General features: G+C 32.9%; 1 protein-coding gene across 7 annotated transcripts in view; it reads left to right on the top strand.

The window, feature by feature from the left end:
* Foxp2 (forkhead box P2) overlaps window positions 1-22,048 on the top strand; it is a 542,292-nt gene that overhangs the window by 65,703 nt on the left and 454,541 nt on the right. For all 7 annotated transcript variants that reach the window (XM_078040333.1, XM_040291576.2, XM_040291575.2 and 4 more), the window contains exon 2: window positions 5,228-5,369. The gene's annotated coding sequence lies outside the window, so the exon portion shown is untranslated. The remainder of the gene's footprint in view (window positions 1-5,227; window positions 5,370-22,048) is intronic.

The following is a 22,048-nucleotide window of genomic DNA, read 5'->3' as shown; positions in this document are numbered from 1 at the left end:
CCCTCAGCCTGACAGAGTAAGGCTTCATGGAAGTAGTGGTAATTGAATTGAGGTTTGAAAGGTAAGATTTGGAGAAACAGAATTTGAGAGGGGAGAGACATTCTCAGTGGAGTAAGTTGAAACTTTAAAGGCTGATAAAGACATATCAAATAGTTCCGTTTTATTATAGAATGTGTAGATTAGTGGAACAAAGTAAAGAAGAGGCAGATTTGATCTTAAGAACGTAGGGCCTTTGATTTTAGATTAATAAATTTTGGTTTATTGAGAAGCTCCTTTTTCAAACAACAGTAAAACATGCTCTTATGAGGAAAAGCATCAGGGAAATATTTGCATGATTTTAAGTTAAATACATTCAAGTCAGATATTAATTTAATTCTCCTGTCTACCTAAGGCCATTTTAACAGACCATGAAAACCTATGCTTGGGAAACCTTGTTAGGTTGGGTGTGTTCTACAGAATAATGATAAGATGAAGGGATTTGGTGGGTGTGAGGAATCAATTTGACATTGGGGGAAAGACTGTCATTACAGAAGTGCTAGAGAAACTTGTTTTTAATATGTTTATAGAGGCATCTGATATTCTTGTTATATATTTAAGAAAAATTTGGTGTTTTGAGTAAAAAGAAGGCACGAGTTTAAATTCTGAAGATACACAAAATACTGGTAATTTGAATTAGAGAATCAGAATATTCAAGTGAAGACATTTAAGAGGCATCAGAAAACAAAAGTCTCAGCAAAAGAAGGTGGAAAAATATATTAATAGCTTGTTTTAAGATAATAAAATTAACTAGTAAATATTTTTTAAAATGTAAATGGAATGTCTTGCAAAATATTTTTTATTGGTTGTTCAGAACTCAAACCAAACTTTTCTTTAGAATCCATTTTACATAAGGTTGCAAGATAGCCCATTATTTATCTCTGATATCAAACAGGGATGTTTCTTATCTCTTATAGTGCTTGCAGGTAATTTGCCTAGCTTTATTATTTTTTAAGTATGAATTTAGTTGTTAAATCTTAAAAAAACTGAATTTCTCTCTGTTTTCTCTGTGTCTTTCTCTCTAACACACACACATACACACACACACACACACACACGGACGTGGACACCTTTTCCAGCTTGTCTTGAAAATTCGTATTTATTAAAACTAATCTGCATTCTTACAAAGCAGAAATGGCAAGAATCTGATCAGGATTAAGAAACACTTCTACAAAGACTTTACACAAAGTATCCCAACTTTTAAATATCTTACTCCCCACCTTTCTACTTTTGTCTATGGGTATTATATCTTGTGACCTTTATGACATATTTTTATTTCCATTAATATTTGCCTTGAATCCTAACTCCTCTATGCAACAGTTTTCATAGGTGAAATAGGTTGGGATTACAGAAGAGAGATAAGGAATAAATTGCCTATTATTCTAGTGGCTTTGGGTTTAACATGCCTCATTTTCTGTTATCCTTGAATCCTCTGCAAGCCTTTACTTCCCTTGATATATAATTTGGGAAGAACACTATCAGATGTATATATTTTTTAAAAAGCTTAGGTTTTGTTATGTAGTATGGATTTGAAGGATTTAAGATTGGATGAGAGGGAACTACATAGAAAACTATGTATTCAATAGGCACTTTAAATCTTCAGGCCAGGAAAGAAGCCTAGACTGGATATATACTTTTGGAAATTGTGTTGGTTAGTTTCCATTGTTGTGACAAAATACCCAAGGTAAACAACTTGAAAAGAGGAAATGTTTATTTTGCCTCGTGGTTTTAAGTTTCAGTCTATGATTGTTTGACTCAATTGCTTTGGGCCTGTGGTGATGCAGTAACTCATGATGGGAGTGCATGGGAAGAAGTCTCTTTGCCTCGTGGTGGCTGAGAAGCCAGGAAAAAGAGAGGAAAGGGCTAGATCCTAGAAATCACTGCACAGGGCACACAACCAATGATGTGACTTTTACTTCCCAGTAGCATCACAGGCTAGTGATCAAGCCTTTAGCATATGAGCCTTTGGGAAGCATTTAAGATCCATCTGAACCATAAGAATCTTCATTTGCAACAAGTAGTAGATATGACAAGAAATAGACTACAGATTAAGAAGGCAATTGGGAAAACAGTTGTTGAGAAGGTACATGTCAGAATACAAACCAGCAGAGTCTGGATAAAGGTGATGTGAAAGTTGGAGAGTGATGAGGAAAGAGGGATGCCATGTAAATCAAATGAATTTCAAGAAGAGTAAACCATAGGCTGAGAAATTAAGCAAGATAGGACTTAAGAAATTATATTTGGATTTTTTTTTAGCTGGGTGGTGATGACCTGATATTTAGCTCCAAGAATATGAGGATTCAGTAAACTCTTGAAACATCTGTGTCAATGTTAAAGAATGGAGTCTTGTTTATTCTAAACCCATCTTAATATTTTTGTCATAGGACAGCATTATGGATCATCATCATCACCACAACAAAAATAATAATTTGTTTACCAAAAGAAAAATAAAATGATAAATGAATAATACATTAGTGGTATTTTGAGTGGATGTATCAAGTTGTCATTCAAACTTGGACACTTTTGAGAGGGAAAAGGATAGTTCCTAATAAATGCAATAGACATGAACTACATCTATCCCAGGAAATTCAAGATGAATAGTCATCTAATTATAGTTCATATTTGTTCAGTGCTAGCTATGTGTCAGGCACTGATACAAGGTCTTTATTGGTTTATCTGATTTAATGACTGGTTTTAGTTGTTAACATTAATAATTCTTTCTTTTTGGGGGGATGTTAGGGATGGAACTCAGGGACACTTAGCTACTGAGCCACATCACCCTCCCTATTTTGTATTTTATTTGGAGACAGGGTCTCACCAAATTGTTTAGTGCTTTGCCATTGCTGAGGCTGACTTTGAACTCGTTATCCTCCTATGTCAGCCTCCTGAGCTGCTGGGATTAGAGGCATGGGCCATCAGGCCTGGCCTCTTTCTCTGTATATAATGCCTTCTCTGACAAGTATACATAGTTTTGATGACTTAATTGAAATTAAATGTGCAGGAAAATTGATATTAGATACCAAACTGTGTCTGAAATGAAGATAATTAATACAGATTTCCAGTTACTAATGAGCTACCAATGTAGCTGAGATTATCTGCAAAAAAAATTTCAATGTAATGTGGCAGAGTGACTTCACTAGTATTTTAGTACATTAGATACTGTATATTTTAGGGTTAAGATTATAGTATATTGAGTTTTTCAAGAAGGAATTTGCTTTTCTAAGGAAAATGTGTCTAGAGAAAAAACAAAGTGTGGCTATTTGCACTTTTAATTGGGTTTTTCTTTATCATAGAAGATTGTGTGTGTGTGTGTGTGTGTGTGTGTGTGTGTGTATTGGGGGTGGTTCTTGATCACAAAGGGAAGAATTTCCATATCTAAATGTAATTTTATGCACATTCATACTATACACTGTGAAAAGGCATAATCTGGTATATTCCTCTGACACATTTGGTAGGTATGGATGGCATTAATTAGCATAGGTATTGCTATAAATGACATGTCAGTCCAGAATAACAAAAAGTACTTGTTACTGATGTCAATCATCCATCCTTTGTCAGTTCAAAAGGCTTCCCTAAAGGAAGGTGCATTGATCTGCACTGACCCACAACATTGCAAAATCATTTTTATATTCCAGAAACCAAAGGAAAACTACCTGTGTTTGAACAGTCATATGGAACTATTCATATAGAAAGTGCATTTTGATAAGTTTTAGTGGCAAGACTTTAAAATTAGGCCAAGAGTAGGTGAATCTTTGGAAAACAAAATAAAGCAGCTTGTTAAAATCCTAAAATGTAATCTTTAGTGGGTTTTCTCCTTTACTAGCTTTAATCTTTGGCAATCAAATTTATATATTTGTTTCACCTTTAAGTAATTTTGAGGTATCCCAGGTAAATGATTGCATGTACCACTTATTGGTTAAAAATGGAGGGGGAATCCCACAAGCAAGAATTCATGATGAGATAAGTAATTTCAAGAAATATTTTTTTCTTACATATATTTTAATTTTTTATTTAGCTCTTCTGATATAGATTTTGCATCACATCGTTCTTGTGTCCTTTCCTCACAGTGTTTTCTTAAAATGATAACCACCAGTGTAATGTGTTAAGGTTTTGAGCAGTAATTGGTTTTAAAGTCCCATCATGCACATTTCCTCAAAACATAGTAGATATTTATTAGCATAAAAATAATATTTTATTTCCAATTTGCCACAAATATTTCTCCAAATGTTCTAAATTTTTATTTAGTGAATGAGAGAATGAATGATTTTAAGATAAGACACGGGAATATGATCTGGAGTATGGCACCAGTTGAAGGCATTTATCTTAATATTTAATTTTAGTGAGGCAGAAAGTACCCATTATTATAAACTTAAATTTTGATAAAGTTTGTATAACAGAAATAATTTTATTAAGGTTATGAATGTTTATACCACCAAAGGTCAGATACTCATGCAGCATATTTCTGTGTCCTTGAAAGAAAGGTGTGGGATGTTGTGCATTTTAATAACTAATGCATTTGTTAGACAATTAAGATGAAACCATATTTAGAATATACTCATGTCATTTACTCTGATTTGCCCCATATGCCTTATTTGAACAGCCTATTCCCAACTTTTGTACCATCTTTAAAATTCTTATTCCAGATGTCTTGCTGTCTTATAGACCAGTGTTATCTGTGTCTGATCTTCCTCATGCTCTCGAAATCATCTCTTTTTATTATTCCATTAAAATTTTTAAAAATGGATTTTCCTTTACACTTTTCTAATCATCCTGTAATTCTTTAGCGCTAAGACATTAAAATGAATGAGTAAAAATATTTGACACCTAATCGTCTCTGCCAGACCATTCAAACTCATGGATTTGCAAAATTATGTTAAAGTCTTTTAAAAATACATTTGAGTAGGCTTTTGTCGTCATTTGGATTTTGAATATTAATTTTCTCTTGCTATGCTCCTTAGCCATAAAAATGAAAAAGGAGTTAAATGTGGGTTTCTTTTAGTGTTGATAACTTAAAAGTAACTACATTTATTTATTGTAACGTTCAACAAGGCAGTTTCTGTATTTCTGTTCACCTCAAGATTCCACAGAAAATAGTGGGAAGCTCCCATATCCTGGAACAGTAAGAGAAAATGGTAAGAGAAAATGTCTGATGCATTTGTAATAAGTGATTAAAAGTGTAATTTCCCCCTAGATCAGACAGATAATAGAAGTCTGTTGAAGCTTCGTCCTGGCATATTCTGGAAGTAGAAAAATATTCTGAAGAAAGAATCATTGCAAGCAAGAGTAAGATTCCTCAGTCCTGGGAAAGAGTGTTAACATCTATTCCTCCAAATGTAAGTCATCATGCTTACTGTGTGTTTTCCATCCCTCAGAGTTTTTTTTTCCTTCTTTTTCTTTTCAAATCTTAGTGAATAAAAATGTTATTTGGATTTATTCTTTAGAAAATATACCGTGGCTCTAGTTGGTAACTTTTTCATGCTGATTTGTGTTAACTTTCACTAGTATACACAGTGATGCCTTAGGATAATAATATTTAATGCAAAATGAATTGATTTTAATTGTATTTTCTGAGGGAGAACAGTTAAGAATTTTGAGAGTATTCTGATGAAAAGGTAGTTTCATTTGATTTAATAGCTACAATAGGACCATTATAATAATTTTGCTTTAAATTTTGGTTCTTTCCTTTTTATATTTCCTTATAAGACTATTTTAATATGTCTGTTTAAATCCACCATATGATAAGAGAGAGATTAAGTCCTTTTTTCGCTTTGCATAGTGAAACTTTATTCCACTGACTTTGTATATATGATCTCTAAAAATATGTCAGTTTTGTCAGGTCAGTGTACTGAAAAGACTGTTCCCTGTTAGGAAAAACTTCAAAAATTGTACAGAGACACAAAATTCAGTTCCTGTTCAGAAATTGGTTGGTAGAATACTGATTGAAACCAGTGCTTGTGTTAGGAGGACTATTTGTGAACAAATTCTTTTTTCTTTGTCAACACTTTTATTTGGGAAGTTAACTATTGTGGCATCCTGTGATAAGGCACTTGAAATATGATATTTTAGCTTAACTGCCAGAAATTTATCTTTTGCTTCTTAACTGATGGCCTTTTCCATTTCTTGGTTAAAGAACTCAATGACAGAATATTATTTTGATGTTTAGAAGTCCAAAAAATATAGTAGAAAATGTATATTCATGCTCTAGAGTTAATCAAATTATACATCCCCCAGTTTTTTTCCAACCTACACATGAATCTTCACAGATTTGGTATGTGATATTCTTATTGACTTAGCATCTAATATGGTGAGAAATCTTCGTAATGTTTAATTCTGTTATCTAGACCACTCTTATAGTCCCACTGAGCACCTGAACATCTATTGTTTTAACTCAGGACAAATTATATATTTAAAATAAATTGTGCATACAAAGAGGAACATTTTAGTTATTTGAGCTAGTTATTCAGTTTAATTTATTGTAAATCATGGGGCAAGATAAAGACACTTTGGTAAAAGACTGAAAACATTCTCTTCTCTGAAGTGAAGCAGTTGTTCTTCACATACAACTTTTTTATTCATTGGTTTGATGTTGTTTTAGGTTTGAAAAATAATGACATTTACAGTAACATTTTGCTGATCTTGTGCTGGTCAGCAAGTGAGGATGCATGAAGTAACATGGTTGAATCTCAGAAACATAATAGTAAGTGGGAAAAAACCCTACACAAAAGAACAACACTGGATCATTTCTTTTATATGAAGTTTCAAAACTAGACTACTTTCTATGGATGCAAGAAGTGATTACAACAAAAGTCAGGATAGTTGTTAATTAATAGGTAGGTGGTAAGTTGAGGAGTTGGTTCCAGGAGCTTCTGGTGTGCTAGAAACATTCTATTTGTTTGTCTGGCTGCTGGTTGCAGGGATGTTATGCTTTATGAAATGCTATTGGTGAGAAGAAACCTGGTGATTTTTTGCTAAGATTGGGTACAAGGTAGAGACATTCCTCTCACCACTTCTACTTAACTTTATACTAGAAGTCATAGTTAAAGTAAGAAGACAAGAAAAGTCAATAAAATGAATTCAGGTTGTTAAGGAAGAAATAAAACTGTGCATTGAAGACGTGCTTATCTCTGTAGCACATCCCAAAGAATCAACAAGAACACAAACCCCTGAAAATGACAATGATTATGGAAAGGTTGTAAAACACATGATTAATATACAAAAGTCAGTGACCTTCCTATATATCTGCAATGAACAATTGGGACTTGAAATTAATAATACCCAAAAGGAAACGTACTTAGGTATAAATCTAATGAAACACATGCAAGATCAATATTAGGAAAAAAACCCCAAAATGCTGATGAAAGAAAATTAAAACTCTAAGTAAATGAAGAAATATTCTGTGTTCATGGAGCGATGGACTCAATATTGTTAAGAAGTCCGTTCTTCCTAATTTGTTATATGGATTCAATACACTCTCAAAATCCTAGCAATTTATTTTATTACCATTGATAAGCTGCCTTGTATAGAAAAGCAAGATGACCCAGAATAATCAATATAATTTTTGGAAAAAAAGAACAAAATCAGAAGATGGACACCCCCTAAATTTAAAACTTATCATATACCTACAATAATCAAGAAAATTTGACATTGTTAAAAGATTAAGACATATAGATCATTGTAATGGGATAGATAGCTCAGAAATAGACCACACAAGTATAGCCAACTTACCTTTGACAAAGGAGCAAGGGCAATTCAGTGAAGAAAGGACAGGGTTTTCACCCAGTGGTGTTGGAACAACTAGACATTCACATATTTAGAAAAAAAAAAAAAAAAGGAAGGGGGCGGAGGGATCTAGACACAGATCATTTCCCGTTCACAAAAATGAACTCAGAATGGATCGTGAAACTGAATGTAAAACCATAAGATAAACATTGGGAAAAAGCTACGTAAACTTGGGTTGAGTGATGACTTTCTTAGACACACCACCAAAAGCATAATCCATGAAACAAAACTTGTTAAGTTGGACTTCATTAAAATGGAAAAACTTCTGGCTGTGAGAATGTCACTGAAAAGATAAGCCGTAGACTGGGAGAAAATATTTCCAAAATATTTAACTGATAAAGGACTTGTATCCCAAGTATTCAGAGAACTCTTAAAATTTAATAATCAGAAAGCATATACCCAATTTAAAAATGGGTAAGAGCTCTAAACATAGACACAATTAAAGAAGATATAACACAGAGATACATATGATAAATAAACATATAAACCGATGTCTACTTTAAATTATTAAGGATTTGCAAAGTAAAACAGGAGGTATCACTACACAAGTATGTGAATGACTAAAATCCAGCACACTGTTAACATCAACTGTAGAGGAATATGTGTAGCACTGGGCCTGCCATTCATTGTTGGGGGGAACACAGAACATACACTTGTTTTAGAAGATAGCTGGCTGTTTCTTACAAGATTAAACACATCCTTGTGATGTCATCCAGAAGTTATACTCCAACATATTTATGCAAATGTATTGAAATCTTAAAGTTCACACGAACACAAGAATGTTAACAGCAGTCCCCACTTTGGTTTTAGTGGTGCTACATATCAAACTCAAGGCCTCACACATATTAAGCACACATTCTACTTCTGAGCTAGAACCCCAGATCTGTTTCCTTAATAAGTGAATAGCAACCCAGTTGTCCTTCAATAGGTGAATGGATAAACAAATTGTGCTATATTCAGACAATGTAGTATTATTTAGTAATAAAAAAAAATGAGGTACCAATCCATGAAAAGACATGGAGGAACCATGCATGTCTATTGATGAGTGAATGAAGCTCTCTGAAAAGACTGTGGTTTCAACTATGTGACTTTATGAAAAAGATAGAACTATGAAGACAATAAAAAAAAAGATCAGAGGTTGTCAGGAATTATAGGCAGAAGTGGGAAATGAATAGGTAGTACATAGAATTTTTAGAGTAATGAATCCATTCTGTGTGATACTGTATGGCCTGGCATTTGTGGAAATATATAAAATTGGTCAAAACAAAGAGTGAATCCTTATGTAAATTCCATAGTTTAATTAATGATAATGTATCAGTGTAGGTTTATCAGTTATAGCAAATGCACCACAGTAATATAACATGTTAATAATAGGGAAACTGTATATATGTTGGGGATGGGAAGGTGCATATGGAAACTCTTTGTTCTTTCTGCTTGGTTTTCCTGTAAATCTATAAAAGTGGTTTAAAGCATAAAATTTATTAATTTAAAAAAGAGAAAACAAAACGTTAGTTTTATGACTTTATTTTAGATACTTCCTTGCATGTGTAATGTAATTCATAGCAAAAAAGAATTAAAAAGGCAATCTCAATGATTCTGTTAAGTAGAATTCTGAGAAAAATTAAGACAATTTCAAATGTGATCTGTTGACACTGAATATTCAAAGTTAAAAAGATAGAATTAAAAAAAATTTAAAAAGATAGAATTTAAAAATCAATATTTCATTATATTACAGAGCAATATATTTAATTTTGGAAAAGTGCTGACCTCTATAGAGAAGGACTTCTGTACTTGCCTTTTTAAAGTAACTTCTTGACTATTTACCCAGCATGAACTTAGCTTTATTTTAAGATAAATATTTCACTGTAAAATTAAAAATAGACACATATGATGTCAAGTATAAAAATATTCATTCTGTAGTACTGAACTCCTCATCTTCAATGAGTTGCTCATTGTTTTTTTTCCCTGATTTTTCATATGCTTTCCACAGGGGTCTGTCATCCTCAGAAACATTTTTTCACTTAAGTGATACAAAATTTTAAATTGTTTTTGCTATGTTGTAATATATAAGAAAATGATAGTCTTTCTTTGAATAGAAAATTTTAAATATAATTATACTTTCAGTTTTATAAAAGAGCCAGATATGGGCTTTTTTCTAGCGCTCGCTCTCTCTCTCTCTCTCTCTCTCTCTCTCTCTCTTTCTTTCTTTTTCCTCCCCACTTCTCTTTTTCTTCCCCACGTTTTCTTCTTTCATTTTCAGTAATTTCAAGTGGTTAGTTTTCCAAGGAGTGAACATACTCCTATGTAGTTCGATGACATTAAAGAGAAACCAGGAATTTATTATTCATAAAAATGAAATATGAAAATCCCCTTTTTCTTCAGGCTCTGGAGATAGCTAGGCTCAACACAAATGTCTGGGGAGAATGCATCTGTTGCTATTGCATTTATTTTTTTTGTTTCTCTGAAAACTTGGCATTTGTAAAATATCTATGATTTTGATTTGTCTTGGCCAAAGCCCAGATTACCAAGGAATTACATTTTGAACATATTCAACTAAGAATTATCTTTGTAGCAACTTTTCCTTTGCCATATTGAAATTTTGGGAATAAAATCAGATTTTGTTTTAAAAACTAGCTATGTTTCTTCATAGTGCCAGAATGAATTTTTTTCTGTGTTCAAGAGGCATAAAGCAATGCTTGTAGTCTTTCTGAAACTTATTTTAAGCATGTTGTGGAGGAAAGAGCCCCACTTTGAATTTGACAGACCTGGGTTCAAATGTTTGCGCTGCCACTTCTAATTTACATGGATTCTGGGTAAGTTTTGCATGTAAAAAAGCAACAATAATAACTTCTTTATAGAGTTAAGTCAAGGTTTAATGATCAAACACACAGAATATCTGACAGAGAAGTCATTTATTTAGTGTTGGTGATCTTTTGCTTGCCCTTCACTTATACAGCAGTTGTGTGTATATAAGAGAATAAATGTATTTTTGGCATGTATGTATGTGTTTATATACCCACATGTATGTGTGGTTTTGTATCTCTCTCAAAAATATATTGGTATACCTTAATATGCATTATTTTATGTAGCCATTTATTTTATTTGTTAAGTCCTGAAGCAGAGAATTCTTCTGGAATTGATATAGTTCTGGAATTCAGGAAATATGTATCCTATCACCACATGGAAATATTTAAAAAGTTACTATTTCTTTGTGCCCCAGTTTTTCTGAAACTTCATATTAATGTACCTGGAATGTTTATAAATCCTTAGAAGAATATCTGATGGAGATACACATACACACACACACACACACACACACACATTTCTTTTACACATTATCAGCAGGAAATAGAATAGTGTTCTTTTTCTTCAGTGTGTAATTCAGAGAATGATATACTACTGCATCTTGATTAGAGATCAAAAGGATTTGCATTGGTCATCTTGAGAAGATTTATGGGAATATGGGAAACAAGATTATTTATTAAATGTATGAAAAAGAGGTGTCAGTTTTGACATGACAAAAAAATGCAAGGAAGGAGTTGAATCTTTCTTTAAAAATTGATGTTCCTGTGATTTAGTTTATACTAAATAGTGAGGCACCAGCTTCTTGGGAGAGGTTTATACAGCTGTCTTCAAAACTGATTTGGATCTTCTAAAAATAGTAATTTTGACAAAACTCTTCGCACTCTTATAATGATGTAGGTTTTCCAGCAAAAACGACTGTTAATATCCTTAAAAAGTAGCCTGCATATCTTGCCTAAATATTTGACTAAATTTGTGTCTAGTGAGTGCTGAACTCTTGACTAAATGTCTGCTCTCAGACACTAAAGGGAAGATTGTAACAAAGAGAGACAGTATTTAAATCTGAGGACAAACTCCCATCAAACTTACATATTTATCACAAAAGCCTTAAGTCTTAGTGACTATTATTTTTAAAAAAGGCAAACTACTAAAAACTTGTGTTTTCTTTATATCTCTTCATGTTTAAAGGCAAGATGGTAAAGACAAAATTTCTTGTTAAACACAAAATGCATGGTAAGCTCCAAATCTATTTGAAGGAACAGTTAGTTACCCATGGAGTCCACTTCCAAGTTAACGATGCAAAGTGTTATCTGGGACAGGGGACTGAGTATTCCTGAAATGAGTAACTCCTTTTTAGTGGATGCATTTATGGTATAATTTTGTGGAGCTGACAGTTCTATCCATGCAACTATTATTACTTGCATGCTCCATTCTTATGATACCCATGGGTAATGACATAAAGAAGAAGCAAAGTGGTCTTGGTCAGATATTACAGAATAGCTTGAAAATATATTTCCTCCATATATATGACCTAATGATCATTTCTACTTAAACTTCTTATGTGATTAATAATTTTAATATTGACAATTTCATTAGTCATAAATTTTAGTTTTGTAAATAATAAAATGCCATTTAGTCTACATAGGGAGAATATTTTAGGTTTGTAAAATGTATAAATTTTATTAAGACCTAAAATCTTCACCTAAAATAAAACATATTGGCCATCTCAGGTAATTTAAGGTCTAAAAAAGCATTCATTAATCTCCCGATCTGAGCAAATTTATTGTAATGTGTTTCCTTGAAAATAATTTCAAATTCTCTTTACTGTAGAGTCCAAATTGATAGTTTTCTTTAATATTTGCATTTTGAAATATTCTAACATTCAGAAAATACATAGTAGGCACTCATATTCAAATTTGACATACATTACAATTTTGTTTTATGTCTTCAGACTTCATTATAATGATGTAGAGCACCTCTTATTCCTCCTCCTCCCTTTTTTTTTTTTTTTTTTTTTTTGGTATTGAACTCAGGGGCACATGACCACTAAGCCACATCCCCAGCCCTTTTTTTAGAGACAGGGTCTCACTGAATTGCTTAGTGCCTCACTGTTGCTGAGGCTGGCTTTGAACTCTCAATCCTCCTGTCTCAGCCTCCTGAGCCTCTGGGATTATAGGCATGAGCAATTGTACCCAGCTTCTTACCCCTTCTTGGGCCATGGTTTCAGAGGATTTGGGCTGTGGTCAGCTAGCTTCGTTGCTGTTGACCTGAGATGAGGTAGAACGTCATAGTAGAACAATGTGGCAGAGTAAAGCTGCTCACCTCATGGCATCCAGGAAGCAGAGTGGAAGAGAATGTCTGGAGAGGAGATAAACCCTGCATAACATACACCCAGTGATCTATTTCCTCCAAGCACATTCTACATTTCAGTAATCTATTTAGAGCCTTTGTGATCCAGTCATTGCCTAGATCTTCCTTCCCCTGAACCTTGTTCATTGGGGACCCTGCTTTCAACACATGAGCTCTGGGGGGCATTCCACATTCACTAAATTCATAATGATATGAATCCAACAGCTCCATTTTGTCTGGATGCCAAGACCTGTGCATTCATATCAATGAATTTAGTGAATTTAGTTTTAGGAATAATACTTTTCTGAAGATTATTTAGATGTATATTGTGTGTAAAAGACACTAAATTCCACATCTTCTAAAGCAGATACCAGGTAGTGGTTTATCCTGAGAGTTCAAGTTGCTCCATTTCTTGCCAACATGTAGTTTATCTTTTTGCATTTTTGATATTTTGGTGGGTAATATTCATTAGTTTTTAATTGCTCTCTAATATTCCATAATTTGAATAAGGCATTTTTTTTTGAAAAAAAAATTTCCGTGGTATGAATGACTTATTTTTTCTCAGTTTTTATTATTTCAGATATTATTGCAGGGAACATATTTGTATGTATCACTTTGTGCACATACTGAAGAGCTTCTTTAAGGTTGCATTTGATGTAATGTGATATTTATGTTTTGATACATGTACCCATTGTGGAATGGCTAAATCAAGCTATTTTATGTAACAGTTCATAAACTTATTATTTTTTGTAGTGAGAACATTTACTCTCTACTCTTAGCAATTTTCAATTATACAATGTATTGTTACAAACTCCAGTCACCTTGATGTACAATAGGTCTCTTGAAAATATTCCTCCTCTTTAACTGAAATTTCATATCTTTTTTCCATTGCTCAATTTCCCCTTTTGGTTTCCAGCATGTTTATACAACATATTGCTATTTTTTCCTAATAAGGTCACACCATTAAGTGATATTTTGGTTTATTTCAAATCATACAAATGAAGCATAGAGGGTATGTTACCTTTTTTAAAAGCATCATATAAAAGTTAATAACATAGGATTTCAGGGAGATTTCACAAAGATGATGAAATATTTTGCATAGCTCCTGACATCCAGACAAAATGGAGCTGTTGCATTCATATCATTATTTTGTTTATGAAATGCTCATTCTAGTGTCCATTACAAGAAATACTGAAGGGACTACATTCACATATACATATACAATACATTATCCAGGGAAATACTGAAGGGACTACATTCGCATATGTGAATGTAGTCCCTTCAGTATTTCCCTGGATAATGTAGTGATCACATGTGTTTTGATTTTGACTTTTTTAGTTATCTAGTAGCCTTACATATTGAGGTACTTTGGGTAGTCTCCATAATCGGATTAATAGATTTATACATTTTGTGTCATTCTTATTAAAGATATTATTCTAAGCAAAAGGGCGAAGTGAGCTGAATTTGTTTTAATTGTTCCTATTGTGTTTTGTGAGAATACCACATCCTTTTATTTCATATTTATAATAGATAACACTACGATATTTATCTTTTCTATTAGATATAAGAACTGATAGAGTGAGTCAGTGTTGGTAGAATGACCAAAGCAAGACCTTTAATATAAGTTCTTAAATTTGACACTGTTAGTGAGGTGGGTCAGCAATTGTCTCAGAGAAAGAAATTTAATTAGTTTATTTGTTGCCATTTCCTTTCATACAATTTCCATTTTTTCTCACTGCCATTTTTTTTCCCTAGGATTCTTAATTAGTCTTGTGCTAGTCAACCCTTCCTGTCTCTGTTCAGATGAAAAACACATATTGCTACACAGAATATCTGTTGGTAACCATTTTTCTCCCTTTTTTATTGTGAAACACCAGTTCACAAACAAATGTATTTGAATTAACAAATCAGAGTTAAATTTTAAATAAAAATTCCATATAGATTTTTCAGAGTAAAAGTATATACATATATTTTTGCTCAGTGCCCCATTAATTTCAGTCTCAATTTTTACAAACCCTTTATACCTAACCAGTTATTAGAAGACAGCTTTGGTTTACTTGTTCAGTTTTAAAATATTTTTATGGTACTCCTATCTTCTGTTTATTTTTTAAAAGATGTAAATGACCTAAATTTGATATTCTCAATTTTTATTACTGAAAATATAGGTCTTTTAATTTAAATCTATGTAGATAATGAATTGAGGCAGTTTAAGAAATAAAATTTCTGAAGAGTTTCATTATAGAAATTAATGGTGATGTAAAGATGTTTATATGCAAATACCTGGAAACAGTGATTTTTAAAATTTTCAGTCATACTTTAAGAATGAACTTCACAAGGTACCATTTTATTTCCCAGTACTTGGTAAACTCCTCCATGCCTTGTTTAGCCTGAATTCCCAGTGCCTTGAACGGTGCTGACATACATCCTGCATTTAATAAAAATTTTTGGTGAGTGAATTTATTTGATATTCTCTTTCAGAAAAGGAAGTTTGCTTATACTGCATTGCAAGGTGAGTTGTAGTCATTTGTCTTGACTTACAATGCTTAGGAAGACTATGTTGAAAGGAAATATAAAAATTTTATCATGGTTGAACAGTTCACATCTTTTAGGGCTGTGATTAAAGAAAATGATCTTGGTTTATTAAGCCAAAAATAATTCCATTCAGTGAAAAAAAGAAAGAACAGACCAACAATTTTCACATTATAGTAGATTTTTTTCTACCTTTGAAAAAACACATGTAGAATATAAATATTACTAGTATGAGTTCACTCTAAGGGAGATAGACTTTTCAGCATTTTTTTTTTCTTTAGATGTAACTCCTAGGTATTTCTCACTATCTTTTTTAAACTCCTGAGTCAGTGTCTTTTCCTCCAAGATGGAATTTGAAAGACTGAATAAGTGCTGATTGACTCATTGAACAACTTCCTCTGAGGATCTGTAGTGTATACTAAGATATGTTGACACTCCTTAATGGATGTAGCTGCTTTTTCTATGATTTGTCATGGGGTCATAACTTTCTTTCCTTGTGTTATCATTGTATTAATATTTTTTGAAGGGATAATTAGAATTGGGGGTTTAGATTGCTATGTTTAAGTAGAAGTCATGCAGTAGTGTTAGTGTTGACAAATCTAAAGGACAGTTTTTAATGCCTTGTCTTCCCTGAAATAGTTAACATTACTGACTGCTTCCTCCTATAATCTCATATTCTCACCTCATGTTCTCTCACTTACTCCTCTTCCTACATTTCCTTTATGAGTCTTTTTTCCTGCCCACTTCAAAACATTAGCTCTTTTCCTCACTGGGTACATTACTTTCTAAATGAGCTCTCCTATCCCCAAAGCTTTAACTACCATCTGTAATGCTGAAGCTTATCCCCCTCTTTGCCCCCCAGTACAGGGGATTGAACCCAGGGGTTCTCTACAATTGAGCTACATCCCTAACCTTTTTGATTTTTATTTTGAGACAGGGTCTCACAAAGTTGTTAAGACTGACCTTGAACTGTGACCCACCTTCCCAAACTTCCCAAATCCCTGGGATTTTGGGTATGGGCCACCACACCCAACTCCAAGACCTAAGACTCCTACTTTTCTATCTCTAGCTCATATTTATTCTGTGAATTTGAGATGTGCATTTTCAGTTGTCTCCATGACATCTCTACTTAAGCGTCCCATAGGAATCCATTGATATTATGCATAAAATGAAGCTCCTTACCAGCTCCCTCCCCACATATCAAAGTATGTTTTTCTTATTATATTTTCTCCTAGTGAATGGCAAACACCATTTTATACTCAAATGCCCATGTCTGAAATATGGGATCATTCTGGACATGTTCCTTATTTTCATCTTCTATTAAAATGTTTCCTAATCACATAGATTAATCTTCCAAATTAGGTGTGAAATGTGTACATCTCTCAATATCTCACTGCCAGAACCCTAGTCTAAAATTTTCACTTGGACCCCTGCAATGGCTTTACCTAATTCTTCACACTCTTTCTCCCATTTAGTTGACTAGGTAACAAGATTATTCTTTCAAAAATTACCATGATATTTTAAAATCTTCTTAAAATTTTGCTGTCTTTCCTTTATAACTTAGCACAGAATGCAGATAAGTCTTCAGGCTGGTTCAACATACCTTGAAGAATTGGACCATGGGCTGGGGATGTGGCTCAAATGGTAGCGCGCTCGCCTGGCATGCATGTGGCCCGGGTTCAATCCTCAGCACCACTTAGAAACAAAGATGTTGTGTCTGCAAAAACTAACTAACTAACTAACTAAATAAATATTAAATTCTCTCTCTCTGTCTCTCTTTAAAAAAAAAAGAATTGGACCATGCCTACTTCTTTAGCGTCATGTTTTGTCTACTCAGCATATTTAGGACTCTTCTTTATTGCTTCACTTACTCTACAGCAATTTCATTGATCACTAGATTCATTTTTTATGCCTTGTGACCCTTTGTGCACAGTATTCCTTTCTCTAGACTGGACAATGGATGTACAGGTAAAAAGATAAGAATGAATCCAAAATTCCAAACTCGGTAATTCTTGCCCTTTTTTTCCCCTCCATATAGCCCTAGTAAATTAGTTACAGAAAAATTTTAAAAAAGCATAATATTCATGTAAACCTTCTCTAACCTAACCTTCTATATCCTAAAATGTTTCAGAACTTTGTATAGTGTTTTCCTAGTGGGCTCCATGTGTCTATATTGTTTTCTTTTTGTCAGGAAATTGCGCCTTCTTATGTGGTAGAGGAATCCTTACTGCCCTTCAAGGCAGTTGAAGTACAGCTTCCTCTGGGATTCTGTGAACCTTCAGAATTGTTGATGACATCCTCCTATGTATGTTTTGTGGAAGATGTACCTTAAGTACAAACTTAAGTAGCTTGTTCAGTTACTAAGTGACAGACCTGGAATTTGAACCTTCACATGTCTGATTTTAAACTGATTCTTTGACTATCCTTTGCTTGACACAGTCATTACTTAATAAATATTTATTTAATAAATGCATCACAAAATGATACAGCCCATATGACATGACTGGTTAAAATAAAAGGCTTTTTATAGGATCAGTGATTAAAAAGTGTCCTAATGTAGGAGATAAGAATATGATAGAGGAGAAGAGAAATCCATATCTGTAGAAAGGTTCAACTGCTAAGCTAGTTAGATTCAACCTTGTTTTGTAACACTCTACAATGCCTCTGGCTTTCAAAACTGCTGTGAAGCTGAACTTCGAGTAAAAGTGAACATGGAATGAACAGATCCTGTTTAATTAGAAAGGGCAAATGTATATAATATTTTTATGCTTTAATTGCTTTATGCATTTGTGCCTGTTCCCCTCAACTTGATTATTAGCTTCGTTTGAACAAAAATATGCCTTATCTTTTCTTAGTGTCTCCTGTAATATCTAATTCTATTTGATAATTATTTTTTGTGTGTAAAATAAATGATGGTGTCTTATCTATTCATAACTTAATTTTATGAACAAAACTTCAAATATTTTCACATAGAGTAAAGCAGCTGATAATTATTTTATACATGCCCACAGTTGGAAGTATTAATGTACAAATGGAACTAACTTTTCAATACTGGTTTTAATACTATCATTTTGAAAAAAAATACTTAGGAATGCATAAGTCAAGGACATAGTCCATTGAAAAAGCATTTTATGTTAGATGTAGGCTAGAAGAATGCTCTGTTCTAACATCTTACTAGTAGGTGAGATTAAATATACATGCAACTCTATCTCAGGACTATTTAAAATTTACTTTTCATTTTCTTTTCAATATCAAAAGATAGTCACATTTGAAAGGAAATATTCTCATTAGCTCTAATGAGGTTTTTTGGTAAATGAATTGCATATAAACAACTATTGTATTTGTCCTTTTTTGCAAGAAAGATTTCAAGCTGAAGATCCCAGTCATATAATTAAAAGGACTAATCCCATTCAATCCTCCAATCTTTCTATAGAAATAGAATTCTTAAAACATATACACAAAAGGAAATATGGTGTCTGTTGAATTTTATATTATGTTCAGTGGAACTATTATATTACTAAAACAAATTTAATTTTTATTAGGAAAATGATTCATCTTATATTTGTAAGTGTATACACTATAAGCCACTATTGCCACTAGGAAAGTTGTAGGGGGCAGAAAAGGGGAAAATAACACTTGTATTATGTTAAATCAGAGAAATAATTGCACTTGGCAGTTTTTGTTTGCTGAATGCAGGGAAGACTGAAGGCTTTTGTACAGTTCAAAGAGCACATTCCACAGATACAGCAGTTGTTGGTTGCCTGCAGGGATCATCAAAATCCCGGGTGATGGGAGAGGTCTGTATCACAAATTCCAGGCTGTCTGGCTGTGTGTTTTTAAGGAAAAGAAATGCTTGCACCTTTTTGAGAAGTTGAATAGATGTTAGTTTCACATTATTGAAGTTTATTTTAAATTTAGGACTTTCGCTTAGTTGTTAATCTATACAGTCATCAGAGGACATTCTTGTTTGGATTTTTCTGCCTCTTGGTCTTCCGTAATTTGTCTTTAAGAATCATGTTTACATGTTCCATTGTGGAAGCACAAAACTGCTGGCTATTAAACTGTCAGTTAAAATTTGTAAAGAAATATAAATACATATCACTACCATATATTTCAATTATCATTTATACAATTAGCATATTAAGCAATTTCAACAAGTTAATTCAAGGCTCTTAAGAGAGCTTGCTTTAACTGAAAATATGCCAGAGGATAGCTTATCATCTGGCATGAGAAGACTTGCATTGGAATAATGCACAATTTTCCCTATGGAATATACAAATTTTAACATCTATGATTTACTGAAACAACGTAGCTGAAAGTTCTCTGAAAATTACAAAACTGATATAAATTGGCATTATTTAGTTTCTTGAAATGTCTGGTGTCTGTGATATCACATGTGTGCTTTATATTATATTGAGCTTTGGCAAAATGTATTGACATAGTTTTGGGCTATATTTTTACGCTTAAAACAAACAGTTAATTAGTGGTGCTCTATTATAATTTGGGGGTTTAGGAAAAGCCCCCAAAGCCTTATCTTGACATAGTCTTGAATTCATAAGAATTTGGGATAAAGATTTTTGTTGAGTCCAGATGTGTTTTATCCAGTTTGTCATCCATAGTTGCCAGAAGTTTAGTTAGCATGGTGCAAAACAAGAGAAACATTAAAATTGGAATTACTTGTTGAACATGTTTCTGAGTACACTATAATAAGAACTTCTTTATTTTTTCTTTATAAGATTTGTTACTGTCAAGTTAAGAAATGCTTAAAATATACAAAAGGAAAGAAACTAATTTGGTAGCATCCAGGTTCTCACCATTTAGATTTACTCTTTGCCATTTTTATTTAATATCTCTTTGTTAAAAATGTACAAAGACAAATGCCCATTTCTTAATTAGTTAGCTGACAGCAACTTTCTAAGACTCTTAACTGATAATTTCTTTCACTTTATCATTAGAGTAGTTAAAGTAGTTTCCTCACAATGTCTGCTATTAGTCAGCACTGTGGTTGGAAGAAGATGCAAAGCCCCTTCAGTCCCAGAATTTTAGCTTCTCTCTTTCTGATTCTATAAGACATGGCATGACATTCTTGTATTTTCCTGTTTTTAGCTATAGGACTTTGGGGAGCTACGATTAAGCATGGACGTTTTATGGAAGGAATAACACATTAAATCATGACTAGCCATTTTCATTCTCACTCAGGAGCTAGTTTGATCAAACTGGTTACTAAAGGTGGACCGGAAGGTAGGGATGCTAGTGAGATTGGTCTTGAGGATCTTGCTGATGCATAGAAATTAAGTTCCAAATGAGGCATGCAGAAAAGAATCATGCAGTAAGCTGTTTACTGGTGCTGTTTGGAAAAAGAGAAATAAATAAAGCATTGCATGATGTCCCTGACCTTTGGCCACATAAAATCAACAAGTTCCAATGCTGTTTCATATATATGCAAAAATGCAAGGAAAACTGTCTTTTGGTTTGCAACGTATTTTCAAAAGTAGATATTAAACATATTTTACTAATGAGAGTATTGAGTAACAAGGGAGTTCAGTAACTTCTAAGATCTCAGAGGTAGGAGACTAAAAAATCTAGAATTTGATGTTAAGTTTTCTGCCATCAAGACCATCTCTTGCCTGTACTATGTAACTTCATGATTTATTGCCAGATTATGCTTCCTTCACCTTTAAGCATATCTAAAACTTACCTACTAGCTTGAAAGAATCAGCTAAAGTCTTCCATTTATTTTCCTTAAAATATATACCACAAAATACAGTATTCTTCTTTTTGTGAAGGCCCAACGCTGACACTGCATAGTCAGCAAATAATTTTATGGTCTCTTATATCCCATTAATGTTGTATGAGTGTTTGTTATTCCTTGAAGTTAATTGTTGACTCTTCAAGGTCTGATGCCTGGTCTGTACTTTCATTTACAATTATTGCAAACTTAGCACTGAATATTTAGTGGATACTCAGTAACTTCTGGTTCTGGATATTTTGTTTAGGACTCCATATCCAGTTTTGATAATCACCAGCTGTGTGCTCCTGGACAAGGTGTTTAATAGTTCTGAATTTTATTTTTGCATTTGCAGAGTGTGGAAAAAGTCTTATCTCAAAGTGTAATAGTAATTAAACCAAACATTACAATATAAAGCACTTTGCTTTGTGTCTGGAAAATAATAAGTGCTCAATAAATGCTAGTTATTTTGTCATTTTTATTCAGCATTATTAATAAATATTCACAGAGTGATGAATTTTCCTTAGGACAATTTTTATTAGAAACAAACTCTAATTTAAACTTGGATTCAATGTGACAAAACATGGCCTTATTTGAAATAAATATATCATAGAGGTTCAACTTACTAAAAAGAAAATACACAAACATATATGCACATTTTGTTCATTTTAAGAAATTTGGATTTATCTAATAAGCAAAGAATCCAAATCCCTTATCTACACCTTTCCATACCTGGTCTTTTAACTCTGTTTTCAGTCATGCTCACTAGCAGGAATTCTTAAATCTGATATTTTCACCTACAAGTGTACTTGACAGAAATGAATT

The sequence above is a fragment of the Ictidomys tridecemlineatus genome, chromosome 2 (assembly GCF_052094955.1).
Source record: "Ictidomys tridecemlineatus isolate mIctTri1 chromosome 2, mIctTri1.hap1, whole genome shotgun sequence".
NCBI classification, from domain to species: Eukaryota; Metazoa; Chordata; class Mammalia; order Rodentia; family Sciuridae; genus Ictidomys; species Ictidomys tridecemlineatus.
This window is presented reverse-complemented; position numbering and strand designations above follow the sequence as displayed.